Source organism: Anas acuta, chromosome 10 (genome assembly GCF_963932015.1).
Source record: "Anas acuta chromosome 10, bAnaAcu1.1, whole genome shotgun sequence".
Classification (NCBI taxonomy): Eukaryota; Metazoa; Chordata; class Aves; order Anseriformes; family Anatidae; genus Anas; species Anas acuta.
This window is the reverse complement of record NC_088988.1, coordinates 8,608,945-8,622,951: the sequence shown is the minus strand read 5'-3', so window position 1 is coordinate 8,622,951 and position 14,007 is coordinate 8,608,945. Positions and strand designations below refer to the sequence as shown.

Below are 14,007 nucleotides of genomic sequence, written 5' to 3'. Positions count from 1 at the left end.
GTGTTTGAACACTGCTTGAAATGATTCAGGAGTTTTGCTTGACAAACGGTTGCTGTGATCCAAGGCCCATATGGCTTGTTTTGGAGTGTGTAAAGGTCACTGCTTCTGTTAATACAACTAGTACAAATACTTCCCTGCCATCTGACGATGTTCCTCCTTATTCAGATTGGCAGCCATTTCCCCCCCACAATCTGGAATTTCCTTTCAACGTGGGTTGTTGAAGTGGAGATGATAACAGTTTTAAAATCAAAGGTTGAATGCTTCTGTTGAGTTATACTTGGAACCGACCATGTTCTGTACAGTGAGAACATCCCATATGGAAAGGACATATGTGTTGGATACAATAATACATAAATAGTGGATGCAATTTTACATAACCCTTATATTCTTATAACTGTCACATATACTTCTGTAATGAGATAGGTGAAATAGAGGACTTTGATACTGATATTTAAGTCCATATGTCAAAAGCTTACACAATAAATAGGCATTTTTAAAAAAAGATTTAGTAGTTTAATTATTTTTCAAACATTTGCATTGGCGTAAGACACCTTTGAAAACCCTGTTGAACTGTCCTAACGAAATAACACTGTAGACAGCACCACAACTACACACTGTGATATCCACCTCCGAAACAAACACACACACATTCTTTTTTTTTTTTTTTTTCCCCTGGGTTAATGCTTTCAAAAACATTAAGTTTTCAAAGGAGCAGAGTTGAAAAGTTTCAGTGAAAATTCAGAGCCAAGATTAAAAGAATACTGACAACAGCTTTTGTTATGAAGTTTCAGCATGGCTATGATTTGGAGCAGGGATGTGGAACCTGGCAGGAGGATAACCATGTCGTCACTGATTTACACTTAGCTCTCCCTGAGAAAACCCATCCAAATGTAGAAAACATATAAGCTTCAGAGGGGGAAAAAAAAAGTCTCAGTTTGCAGATGCTTAGAAAAGACCTGTTAGTACTTGGCAGCTAAATTCTTTAAAGAGTCTGGGCAACAAATACACCCCTCCTCCCCATACCCTGCCCAGACTCTGCATCAGCCCCCACAGATGACTGTGAGCACAGAGTTGGCTACAATGAGAGTTAAAACAGGATGGGAGTGGGCTCAGTATTATTCAACACAATAACATTTCTGTTTATTTTAAAGGAGTTTAAGCAAGTTTTCTCATGTCAAGAAATCACAGACATTTTACAAATCTGCATTGCTCAGTTTCAGAAGTCAGGGAACAGTGACAATAGGTGTCACACACAAAGTAAATTAGTTACAATCATGTTTTCCTCATGTCCACTTAGTCAATTTCCAGTTGTCTGAGTATTTGTTTTCCCTCTACTGACCAAAACACTGGAACTAGTTTTGCTGGAAACATTTTTTAAACTTCCTTCTTTTTTTTTTTTTTTTTATTCTTCTGTCAGTAAAGATAAAATAATGGAATTGCTTTGTGATACCGTTTTATTCTTACTTTCTGGGGAGGAGGTTTGTAGAAATACATTATTCTCTTAACAGATGTTCTATAGAGATGTCAGCTCTCTGCTGAAGACCCACACCATTTGTGGCCATGCGGTTACGACAGTCACATTAAGTGATAGAAATGTAGCTGCCCATTTCAGCAGCACTTCCATAGCCAACAAGCCTTATAAGAGAAATCCGCATGCTTATTATATGCTTTTTCATATCTCTGATTAAAAATTAGCTGAGTGTTTTAACTGAGCTGTGTGCCAATAGCATATAAAGGAAGCATTTAAGAGACTTCAAAGTTGTTGTGTTGGTGCCTAGTACAGGCTTCAAAAGAACCCTAAATCTGAAGTGCCCTTTTTTCAAAGCATTTCCCAAGATTCTCCTTTTAAGCGAAGCTGTGCTCCGTGAACCTATTTTAAAGTTTCCTACTTCTTGTGGAACTAAGCAATTTTTTGTTTGCTTGTTTGTTTGTTTCCTATCTAAATAATTGAAAATGCTGTGAATCAAACTGTGTGGAAAAAAATCCTACAGTGAATTTCAATGGCCAGAGCCAGGCTATTAAAGAATAGATTAACACTGCAGAATGGAAATATTTTAACCAGCATGACCACTGCAAACTGAAATCTAGCTTGCCGCACGCTACCAGGGAGCAAGAGTGCATGTTCTTGTTTAAAGAGTGATTCCTTAATCAACAAATTTACAGCTTTACAGCGCCGTGAAACAACAAAAAAGACCTCCTATGCACTGCCAAGCAATGTTACCTAGAACAGACTTCATTTATGTTCTTATTACAACCTTATTATAACAATTATTGACATGGCTAGGCCATTACACTAAATTAGTAGGGGTTTTCACACCCACCCAAAATGAAAGAACAGATTTCCATAGGTTCCTTCTAGAAACCACTGGGGTAGTTCTGGGGGAGCTGCTAAAAGTCTTCCAGTGCGTGCCCGCTGTTCACCCCCCAGTCTCCTTGTACCATCTCTTGTGCTCATCCAACCTTCTGTGCCTTTTAAGTGGCAGATTTTTTTTTTTTTTGACATTCATTTAATTTCTGGCTGGTTTAATGAGCTGAAATGATAAAGCAATAAGAAAATGAACTAAATAACAAAATTTTCTGGAAGCTGCCCAAATTAGATGCAATGTTTTACTCACTGTGATGACGCCCATTCTTACTGAATCTTCTGATCACTGCAGGGATGTGCTCTCACAGATGCAAAACGAAAATCCTGTATCCCTTTGACCAGTTCATGTCTGATTCTGAAAGTGATCCTGTCTGTTGTCTTTTACATCTTACCCTTTAAAAATATTCAGAGATACTGTGAGGCTTGTTGCACGATGAATTTCCAAGCAAAAATGTTTCTACTTCTTTTTAATGTACATATCATTGACTCACACTGACACATGTGCATATAACTTTGGATTTCCAACAGATTACTGTATATTTTGGCAGCCTTCAGTTATATGCTATTAAATTACGTGTTTTTGTAGGACTTACTAATTGTATTGATATCCTTTAAACATTGCTACTATAGCAACTGTTGAGCTCTATGGCACTTTGAGCAACCAGAAATTTAAACACTAAATCTTAGCTAATTATTTAAATAGTAGTAACTACTGTAGTTTTAAAAAGAAAGAGTAATACCAAAAACAGCGCATTGCTTTACCATCACCCCATCGTAACGATCTTCAAATATCCATTTCTCCAGCCTGTTGCTAGACTGGACATCTCAATAGATGCAGCTTGTTATTATTTTTTTCTCTCCCCCCCCCCCCACCTCTCCGATTTCTATTCCTTTTGGTTGCAGAGGAACGGAAATCTGACAAAATGCTTAAAAAAAAAAGGCCCAACATTTATTATTTTTTAAAATCTCAGTGTTTTCAGCTCATCACTTCAGAAGGCCTGACTCACTGTTTTTTATCTCTTGGGGTTGGCACTTTGGGAATCAGATTTCATTACAATAAGAAAACAGGTGTCATTTGTGTTCTTAACTTTATTTAATTTTTTTATATCACTGCATAAATTGCATCTGTCTTTCTGCTATAATATAAAACAGAAGCCCTGAGCACTATTTCCTGATTATTCTACATCATTTTTCTTAGAAGAAGGACTGTTCCCCTGTCCTGGTCAAACTCTCTAATTAACAAAGAGATAGCATCACTGTAAAATTGTGCAATTCCAATTTTACATAATGTTTAGTGTATACTGCTGCCCTTCACTGTCAAAGTAATACTGCCTGTTTTAGCACAAAGATATCTGCATTTCTGTATCTTTTACCAATTCTGCAAAGGCTTAATGAATGGAAAGTTCTTTGAAAAGCTGTAGATAAAAGGCAATTCTGAAGTCAGTCATTAGTAGTAAATACCCTCATCAAAATTTCTTTTGCTAATCCTTTATCCTCTAGCTGCGCAGGCTGTGCTGACAGGACAAAACTACCATTCCATCAAGGTTATTCTAATGTTAACTTACGGATGGCAACTCTAAGAGTCACCCATATATATAACTCTGCTGGCATGAATGTTACCCTCTCACCAAATTTGGTCAGTTAAAAGTGTGCCACCTTAACACTACAGATCAATAGCAAAAAGAAATTCATAGTCTTTCTAATAGTCTCACCATTAAAACTAATATTGTGTAACTGGAAATCAACTGCTTCAATTAATGGGAATATATGGCTTCATTTTGTAGGAACAACCTTTACATTTGAGCACTCAGTGACATATGGGTTCCCACTGGTGCTATAATTACACCATGCCTAAAAGTCATCATTAGTTTAAAATGTGGAGGTACTATTTTTTTATAATGAACAATCTTGTGCCGGTTAAGAGTGCATGAGTCTTTTCTTTTAGCACCAGTTTCAATAGAACTCATTCATTTAGTTCATAGTTTCTCCAGTGGCTGCTACATACCCCTTGGTGTCAGCGTGGGATTTCCAGGCTGACAGCTGTACCTGTGAATCACAGTTACAATGGTCCTCTTTAAAACGCTCTGTAATGGTAAGACAACACTGTATTGTTTTCCATTGGGTCAATGGTAACATCATCTCTAGCACAGTAATTAAAATTCTATGCCCCAACAGTCCTCCCTTGGAAGAAGGAAACAGGAACAGGAATGTTTAACACAGGCAGAAGGCAAAAAGGGACTAATTGAGACCGGTCCCATGGGGCTTTGAAAAATGTATGGCTGAGACACTGGCAGTAACATGGGGCGAGCAACCATCAGAGCGACAAGGACAAAAAGCCCTTCTGAGTGCCTAACCGGAGCTGCAAAGGATGTGGTATGGACAACATTTAAAAAAGTTGTTCTTGTCTTAGATGCCCATATCTAACCACAGCACCATGACAGCGGGCTGCATTGGCTCACTGTTCAAATCACCTCAGAAATAATTGGTTGACTGGTTCTTTTTGGAATTGGAAAAAAAAAAAAAAAAGGCAAATTTATCAGAACAATGTTTTTAGACAGTTTGGAGGGAATAGGAATGGATTGGGAGCTTAACAGGAAATCTGAGCATTTACTTTGATCTGAAATGAACACTTCATTTTGCATTTCAGTATTTTAAGGAGTCTTTTGTGTGGTTCAGAGGGAAAGTTTACATAAACTTGAGAGAAACTTCCAAATGAAAACTAATGCAAATCAAAAACAGAGATGTGTTTAAGACCTGTCAACATGAAATGTTTTGATATTTATAAAGTTTTGTGTTAGTTTTTCTTGGGCATGAATATTTCAATGAAAGCAATATGTGATTTGAAAATGCACATCAGTGTCAAGTGCCTGCATTTTTAACAAAGTTCTAGCCTTTTGGTTCTGCATCAGGTTGGTTGTGAGTCTTGCAGATCTTTCAGCCACACCATTTTGTTACCTCAGACAACCACTGTAACTTTGACATTGAAAACCACAGTCAGATTTCCAAAGATGCAGTAGAGAGGCATTGATATTGCTTAAATCAGAGAAAAACTGTTGTGTATATTTGTCCTGTCCATAGCACTGAATACTATGAAAGACCTGGAAGTCTTCAAAGTATTTGAGCTTTAGGTCTGTGGAGCCGAAAAAGCATATTTTATTAAGCTATATGTGGTATTAAATGGTGGGAAACACCAATCAGCCCACTCCATCCCTTTCACTATGGAGGCACTGCCATTGTCTCCTACTGTCTACTAAATGGTTTGTGTCAGTGGTTTTTACATCTTCTACTCCTCATCAGGCAGCTACCCTTTGGTCAACAAGGCCTTTGAGCTAGCATTCCCCGCCATACCAATGAGGACTGTTGTCATGGTGTTGCTTGCAAAGGCCAAGGCGTGGCTGTAGGCGGAAATCTCGAACACCCAGGTGGAAAGGTGCGTGAGGGCCACGGCAGGACTTTTGCTTGTGCCAGATGTGCATGTTGTTCTTTCTCAGAGACCTACTGAGTATCCTGGTCTCCAGTTCTTTTCAATGGCTGTGAGTTATTTCTTGCACCCACTCACTTGGCTGTCATTCAGCTTCATTTTATATATGTTGTAGAGAAGACTAAGGTCAGAGAGAGCAACTAGGCTGAAGGAAGAAAATGTTCCTTCAGGGAGACAAGGGCAGGAGAACACTGAGCTGTAGGAGACTGCTGTGCAGTCAGGCACCACCTCTAGTAGACTCAGCATGGGATCCCACAGGGCCTTGTCTGTGCTAATGGTGCAAGACGCTATAGGAGGGGAAGTCATCATGACTCATGATTGCTATGTGAAATATTTACGTGCACAGTCTGTGTACCTCTGGTTAACAATCTGCAAGAAGTCCCCGTAGGTACCTGAGCCACATGAATCCGCCTTCCCTATTTTCCGGAGATTCTTTTCTGATTAAGAATGCTGCAGCTTTGATGCACAGATCTCTAACTACTTATAAGCATCACCCAGCTCCCTCACCGCTACCTCGGGAGTGTTTCCCCAGCCCACACACACACTTCCCTCCCGGGAGCGCTCGCCGTAATGCGGCCTGCGCAGCCTTCCAGCACACTAACCTACATTTCCCTGCAGCTCCCAGCCCGCACGGCGCTGAGCCCGCCACGCTCCGAGCCTCCCACGCACGTCCCTGCTGTCCCGGCTGCCTCAGTCGGAGCTCCAAGTGCTCTCGCGCTGGCAGAGCAGAATAGATATCCGTTCTTACCAGATTTCACCTGGTGTATCCAAGTAAAAATCCCTGAGGACAGTCATTAGGCAGTGTTAATTATGGCAATCAGCCTACCCAGTCTGACCTAATTATAAATAATTAGCTTATCCCTTTATTTCCAAACCTCTCTCCCTAGTGAGACTGTACTTTTAAGAGTTTTAAACTCGCGAAACTCTTCTCACAGATTTGCTTTGCAGTTGTAACAACCTTGACATTAAAGGCATAGGGCTGTAAGAAAGGGATGGTCAACATCTTCTAGGTCTGTGTCTCAAAACTTAAAGAATTACAAGCGTTATTTCTCAGGCTGTAGGCGGTGCCTTTCACTGGTGCAAGCCATCTAGCTTTTTGGTTTTTGTTGGTTTTGTTTTTAAATAAGCAGCAAAATTCATACTCATTTGCCAAACAAAACAAAACAACACAAAACCAAAAACCAAAAAAAAAAACCCTTGTCTTAAATACCTCTTTAAAATCTTGTGCTTTTGGAATAGCTGATTACAGTGATGCTTCTCAGAGCCATTGTAGCAAAGAAAGCTAGTGCAACATGAACTACAATTCTTTGCAGTTGTGCCACATTTTGTTTATGTTAGTGACAATAGTGTTAAATAAAAAAATTAATTTTCTGTTAGCGAAAGAATGCAATGTTTTTATTTTTGTTGCTTCAAGCAACAAAGATTTGTCTCTGAATTGGTATTTACTAATCCACAATTTATGTTGAAAGACCAACTCCGGGTAAAACTGTCTTGTTCTCCAAGTTTATTTTTTGTTGCTCTCCCATTGCATTTTGAAATTGAGCACAACACATGTGGGTTATGTGTGATCTCATGGGTAATGCACTTGACATAACCGAAAGATATATTCTTATAGTCTCAAAACACGTCTCTAAGTGTCTCTTCCTATAAAAGCTCTTTGAGGATTTTTTCTAAATCCTCATTCTTGGTCCAAATAAACACTTTTTCTTGAGCTCCCATAAGTGATTTTTACTTTTGTACATACCCCTGTGCTAAGGGGTATATATCTGACATTTGGTCTTTTCCACCTGCAGCTCTCCAAGGCCACCAGCAGAAACTGTTTGCACACTGTGTTAACAGAGCACCCATGGAGTCAGGAGCTTCTGGTAACTATTTCCAGGCTGTGCCCACCCACATCTAGGAGATGCTGTGATGTTCGTGCTCCGAACAAGTCATGCACTGATGGTCCTTCACCCCTTGCCTTTGCCACTGAAAAGGGAGTACTGAAGCTCACTCAGTGATGTCAGTTTGCAATCATTTTCAAATAATTCCCATTCCAAAGAATTGTGCTCCTGGCTCATTTGTGCTAATGCAAACTAATCCCAAATGTGTCAAAATTTACTACTTGGAAAACGAAGTTAAAGCTCATTAAAGCCAATTTATTTTTTTTTCCCTCCAATGATTCCCAGGTTCTCTGGATCAAACCCTGTTTACAGAATTCTCCCAAGGCTGTCTTATGCCTTTTTTTTTTTTTCCAAACGACATTTGCAAAGTTTAAAGCCACCTTTATTTCTATGCACGGCATTTACCAATAGTTAGATCTGTAAATAACAAGGCTCTCTGCTTGGTCAGGAATGCAACCTGTGTGATGACATTTTACTCAAGTAAAAATATTCCAATAACTTCAAGTGGAAACTGACTACAAGAAGACTGCTTATTTATTTGTTTTGTACCATGAATTCAAGCACAGACTGGGGAGAAATTAACCTGTAATATTTTTTTCCATTTTCTTGTGAAGCATGTGATTTTGGACACTTCCAAAAGGGTAAGTAGATTACTGACCATTACAAGTTCCTGTGTCCCACTGTATTTTACACGTAAGAACTACTAGCAATATTCTTGGGCTATGGAAACTGCCTTTCTACCATATATGTTTTGTACCAATTATCACAAATAACCAAATATCCCTTTAGCCAATCCGTCTGAATTTTCCTTGCACCACTATAGTGTGAAAATTATTTTAACTAAGTATGGACAGTACTGTTAGGTTTATTGGTGTTAGTCCTCCTACCACGGAGAAATGCACTTTGTTTAGCATGGCAAAGTATGATGTGAAAGAATGAATAAACAAGACCCTCTTGACAAAAGCTCTCGGTTACAGATGATAAATTAAACTATACTAAAAAAGAAAAAAAAAAAAAGGAAAAAAAAAAAGAAGAAGCTTGACATAACTTAAGGTTCATTTCGCTATTAATTCTTATTATTGCTTTTATTCTAACCCTTTAACATCTTCTGTCTTGTCTCTTGTTTTTTTTCTTGAGTACTACAAAATGATCCTTCACTCTATTACTCCCCTTTGCAGGCCATTATCCTGCCCCAGAGGAAGCTGTGTATCTCACGTTTCTTGAAGGAATTCGTCAGTGTTGCTAACCTTTGCCTCACTTGTATAAAGCACAGCTCTCTGGCAGACTCTGGCTGTCTCTTATCTCTCTGATCCAGGCAGAGGTGTCAGAGCGTCCCAGGGAGCCATTAATCAGCGGCCCCCCTCTGCCATCAGCTCCTTAGAAGCTCTCTGTGAACCTGGAGTGCTTTTGGAGGTCTAGAGCAAAATGCACAAGAAGCTTTTACCACCAATATCTTTCATAGATTGTCTAATCTGATTGATGATAATACTCAGAATTAAATATTTATGGGTTAGGATCCTGGGAAAGTTTTGAAATACATATTTTAAATCTATATGAGAGGGATAATGTCATGCAAGATGCTTTTTACATAGGGTTTGGACAAGTAGTTCTGTCCTGCTGTAAATGCCATCTTCATTGCTTTGTCATATGAAAACATTGCTTTTGTTTCATATAAGGTGCACGTTCATGAAGTTAAAAAAGGGGTATAAACACAAAAAAGGTGAAATAAAGAAACAAGATGTCTCAAGCTTTTTGTCTATTTGACTATTAGAAACAGGGAAACAACTTGCCATGTTTCATGATGCTGAAGTACCACTTAAGGCAGATTCCATATATATATATATATATATATATACCACTATAATGAATAATTTACTATGACCATATCATCTAGGCCTATGATCTCACTCTCTCCTCCTCTTCCCCCAAGGAATGTAAGTACCCACCACGTCTGGTAGCTTGTGGCTGGGAGACCTATATATAGAGAGAAAGAAGAAATGGAGAAAGAAACCTCTAGCAGCAAATCAATCCTGCTCTCTTCCATCAGTAGGCAGCCTCTACTCATGTGGATGTGCAACGTGCTGGAGAAAGATTTAGACTCATACCTTTTAAAAAAAATCCCATGAGATCTTCATGGCATTTGGGATGCTAACACATTTGAAGAGTTTTTAAACAAGCAAGCCAGTTTCAGTTTTTATGCACTGCATTTTCTACAGATCCTGCCTTCCATCTTATCCAGGCCAAATAACACTATTATTATTCATTCTATTTACCTTAATGATAGTAAAGCAGTACTTATGCAAGGTTAAAGTATGCTTCATTACTGCAGAAGAGTAGTGACATTTCTATAATTTAAAAAGTGAAGTCCTACATGTCCTAGATATAAAACCTGACAGCATAATCTTTTATTCCCATTCTAAGCAACAATTTGCATGCGTGAGCTTTCTCAGGATTAGTTGCATAGTTCAGAAATGTCTAGGGCTTGTTTGGGATTAACAAACTAAAGAAACAAGACGTATTTAAATGAAACTGCTGGGTTTAAGCAGTTTCCTTAATGGGTCATCATAACCCTTTTTTCCTGATAGAATAGATTTTTCTAACCCACATTGTACTGAGAAAGTATTTTCTCATCAGCTAAAAATACAAAGCATTTAGCTACGTGATCTACATAAGCCAAACAAAGAAACACTACTGAATGTAAGAATTTTCTTCTCTGCAGGCCAGCATGAAGTCTATGCCCTACATAAATGTTCTAGGCAACTGTTCTGAAAGGCTAGTTTCACTTAGAATTATGAATTTAGATGTGAGATATCAAATGTATAAACTAGTTGCTTCCGTAAGTACCATTAATTTTCTTGCTCACACTTCCTTGATCTGTCACTAAGTGAACCCAGGAAACAAAACACCAGAGTTTGAACTGAGACATCACAACATCCCAGGACCTTCTGGGATCTCTGATGATGAGGAAAAGAAAGCCATAAACTCAGGCTTCCTCAGCTAAGCTCATCATTGCTTTGAACATAGCACGCTATCTTCTATTTTGATTCAAATTACAATTCCCTCCACAAAATTTGATCTGTTTATAAAATAATTTAACAGTCTTTCTTCATAGCCAAGAAGTAGTTTTGCAGTTCTGAGTGAGTTCTCCATGTCCTACAGCCCTGCAGTGCCTGATCGTTTTCATACCCAGTTACTGTAGGGCTCCCCTTTTCCAGCATTCCAGACATTATTTTGGCAGAAGTTCCAGTGCCTGTTTTTCTATGGGGAAAGATCTACCCATCTGGCATCAACAAGAACTCGTTGTGAAGTCAGTATCTTTTAAGGAACAGCAAATGGTAGGATCAGCTTAAATCATGACAAGTAAAGTGGAGCATTATCTGTGTTTTTCTTACTATGGTGAGCTTATCTTTTAACTTCAGCATTCCACTGGAGAAGTCTGTTTTTCATATAGAAAGATAGACAGCATGGTAAACATAACAATATTGTAACAAGGAGAGTAGGCCCAGTTTGCTCTTCATGGGAACATAAAAGTTTCATATTTACTCTTTTTTTAGTATTAGTCCATATTTTTTAGTATTAGTTCCATATTTAGTCTTTTTTTTTTTAAAGTTACATAGCTCAGAATAGCTTGAGAGACGTGTTAACTCTTGCTAAGGCCTCACCCTCTCAAGGTTTTTCTTGAAAATGCTTTTATTTGAAGGAACAGGAGATGAATATTTATGATACTGACATTTAAAAGTGGTTATGAATATCTTATACAAAGTCTTTCATGGACAAATATCAGAGATTCATCCCACCAATATTTCTGTTTACCTCCATAAAATCCAAACCAAACCAATACCTCAGATTTTTCTAGCAATGTTCTCTTCTGCATTATTTAGTGGAACTGTACTAGACATATCCCTCATGAAAACAAACAAACAAAAAAAAAGGATAAAGTGATAACTTACTCCATGATAAATTATCCTTTTGTTTGAGTCAGACCAAGTCAAATATTAAATTTGCCACAAAAAAGTAGAAACTGTAGTATACTTAAGAATATCAGACTCATTTAAAATTGAGCATGCATTCACTTTTCAAAGGATTAATTTCATCAAGACCATTCTGAATCTACTAGTTTTTACTTTAAGGACCAATTTTTCATTTAAAATTTTCAAGTAATTTAAAAAATATATAAAAAATACACCATTTAAAAATAAATGTGTCTACATAATCAAAGATAGACTATTAGAACAAGACTAGATCCAAATGAAATGATCAGTGTTCTCTGTGGCAGATAACGAGGAGACAATTTTGTAAACATTTTCAGCATTCCCACAAATTACTGGATTATTGATGGTTAGCGTTCTGGATAGAGACACGTTAAACTTCAGAGGCTTAAAATACTTTCTCTTCTTTCTTATGTCTTTAACATTCCTATTACATGCCTGTACATTATGTTAATCAGAACCGCTTTTACACACTATAATTTTCAATTATGCTTTAATTTTCTAAATGCATAAATTGTTATGATATAATGTAAAACTCCAAAGGTGTGTGAAAATGCTGGATCAGAAAACTGTATCGTAATTAATTGTTTTATAAAATACCCTCTTTTTCATTACAGATATTAAGTACCTAAATACTTGAGGTGAACAGTAGGTCAGGTCATGAAAAACTGCTGAAAATAGTCTTTTTAGAAGCCAATGCATTCTAGTAAGTGATGATAAGCATACTAGAGTATTCCAAGCTGCTATTCACAGCTTCTTAAATCAGAGAGATAAAGTTCCTATGTTTTAACTAATGTTTCCAATGATTCATTAGCCATACAAGCAAAACAAAATCAAAGGCAGAGGTGGGAAGGGGTGCCACAGTTTACTTAAGACTTAATATTCTAAATGCATTATCAACAGGAACAAAGATGAACAGTTATTTCCATTTTCCTATAAATGTGAATTTTTATCATAACATTTTGATTACGATGGGAAGGCTTGTTTAAGGCTAAGAAGTATCAACTATTATAGGAAGTAAAGGTCCAAGGAAGACCTGTCTTTTTCCATGATCACAATTCCTTATGTAAATATGCATATATACCTCACACGTGTACATACACATATAGAATTTTTCTTCTTTCCTTTATTATCCAACACAATTCTTTGTGATACCACTTTCTTAACAAATATGCTGTGTTGACAGTTATGTTCAACTTAATATACCTTTAATATTGTGCTTCTCACTGGAGTTACTGGCATATATCAAGCAACATTCCCATTCCATATGAAAGTCTTCAAATGGCAAACCCTGCATATTAAAACAAAGAATGCATCAATTATAATTTTTTTTTTTTGAGGAACACCATTGTAATTAACATCCGATAATTTCTCCCAACTGCATGAAGTCTTCTGTAATGATTCTTTTGTGGACTATTACTGTAGTATCCCTTTTAACCCAGCTTTCTTTGACTTCTATGTAATAAATTTAAAACTTTGATGATTCTTCACATTTAGCTATTTTACATCTGCAGAGAAAAAATAATGGGAGCCTGTCTAAATTATTCTATGTTTCTATAAATCAGACACACATTTACACATTGTGTTTTTGAGTGAAAGCTTTATCATAAATTTATTTATTAGGCCAAAACCTACCAACGCTCTTTAAAAATATTTTGTGTTTATTTACATTCAGAAAATTTTAATAACTGGAATAGATGGGTATCTTGAGCTGGCATTAATAATTTCTGATGAAAGGCTGAAGCCTGTAAGAGCAACTTGTGTTCTAAATTGAGAGGGAAAGAAACAAAGGAGGAACTTGGCAAGAAAAGCAGAAAAGAGGTGTTTAACAGCACTATGGCTGGATCATCAGCCAAGATAATCTTCTTAGTATTCAAATGTTATAAAGCAGACAGATGTTTAGGCAGAAAAAGAAGCTGAAGACTTTAGATGCAGACTGATTTACAGTCTTTTTCCCCCCCTCCCAGTAATACAAGGTCTTAATATTAATGCATAGCTAATATTCTCTTGCATTCTCTATAGTAAAACCTTAGTCTGAATGGCATTGTTTTATGGAAGGAATGGAGTTTCAACCTTTCCAAAGACACCCTTTCTTCAAAAAAGAACATCTACACAAGGGATTACGTTGCCAAAACTGTATTTGGATTACTAGTAATTTCTGAGCACATCAGGGATATTCATTCTCAACAAAGCTCAATATAGGAATAACAGGTGATTGATTTGATTTCATATTATTGTAAACTGATCTATTCCTTATATTTTGGAGATTAAAATTAGACTAATTTATCT

The 14,007-nt window shown here is 37.2% G+C and overlaps 1 long non-coding RNA gene across 1 annotated transcript in view; it reads right to left on the bottom strand.

Annotated features, from left to right (window-relative positions):
- LOC137862074 (uncharacterized) overlaps nucleotides 1-13,020 on the bottom strand; it is a 29,378-nt gene extending 16,358 nt beyond the window's left edge. Inside the window, exons 1-2 of the long non-coding RNA XR_011100047.1 lie at nucleotides 12,925-13,020; nucleotides 2,616-2,758 (exon numbers count right to left, since the gene is read on the bottom strand). This is a non-coding gene — a long non-coding RNA (uncharacterized lncRNA). The remainder of the gene's footprint in view (nucleotides 1-2,615; nucleotides 2,759-12,924) is intronic.
- Nucleotides 13,021-14,007: the final 987 nt, after the last annotated feature.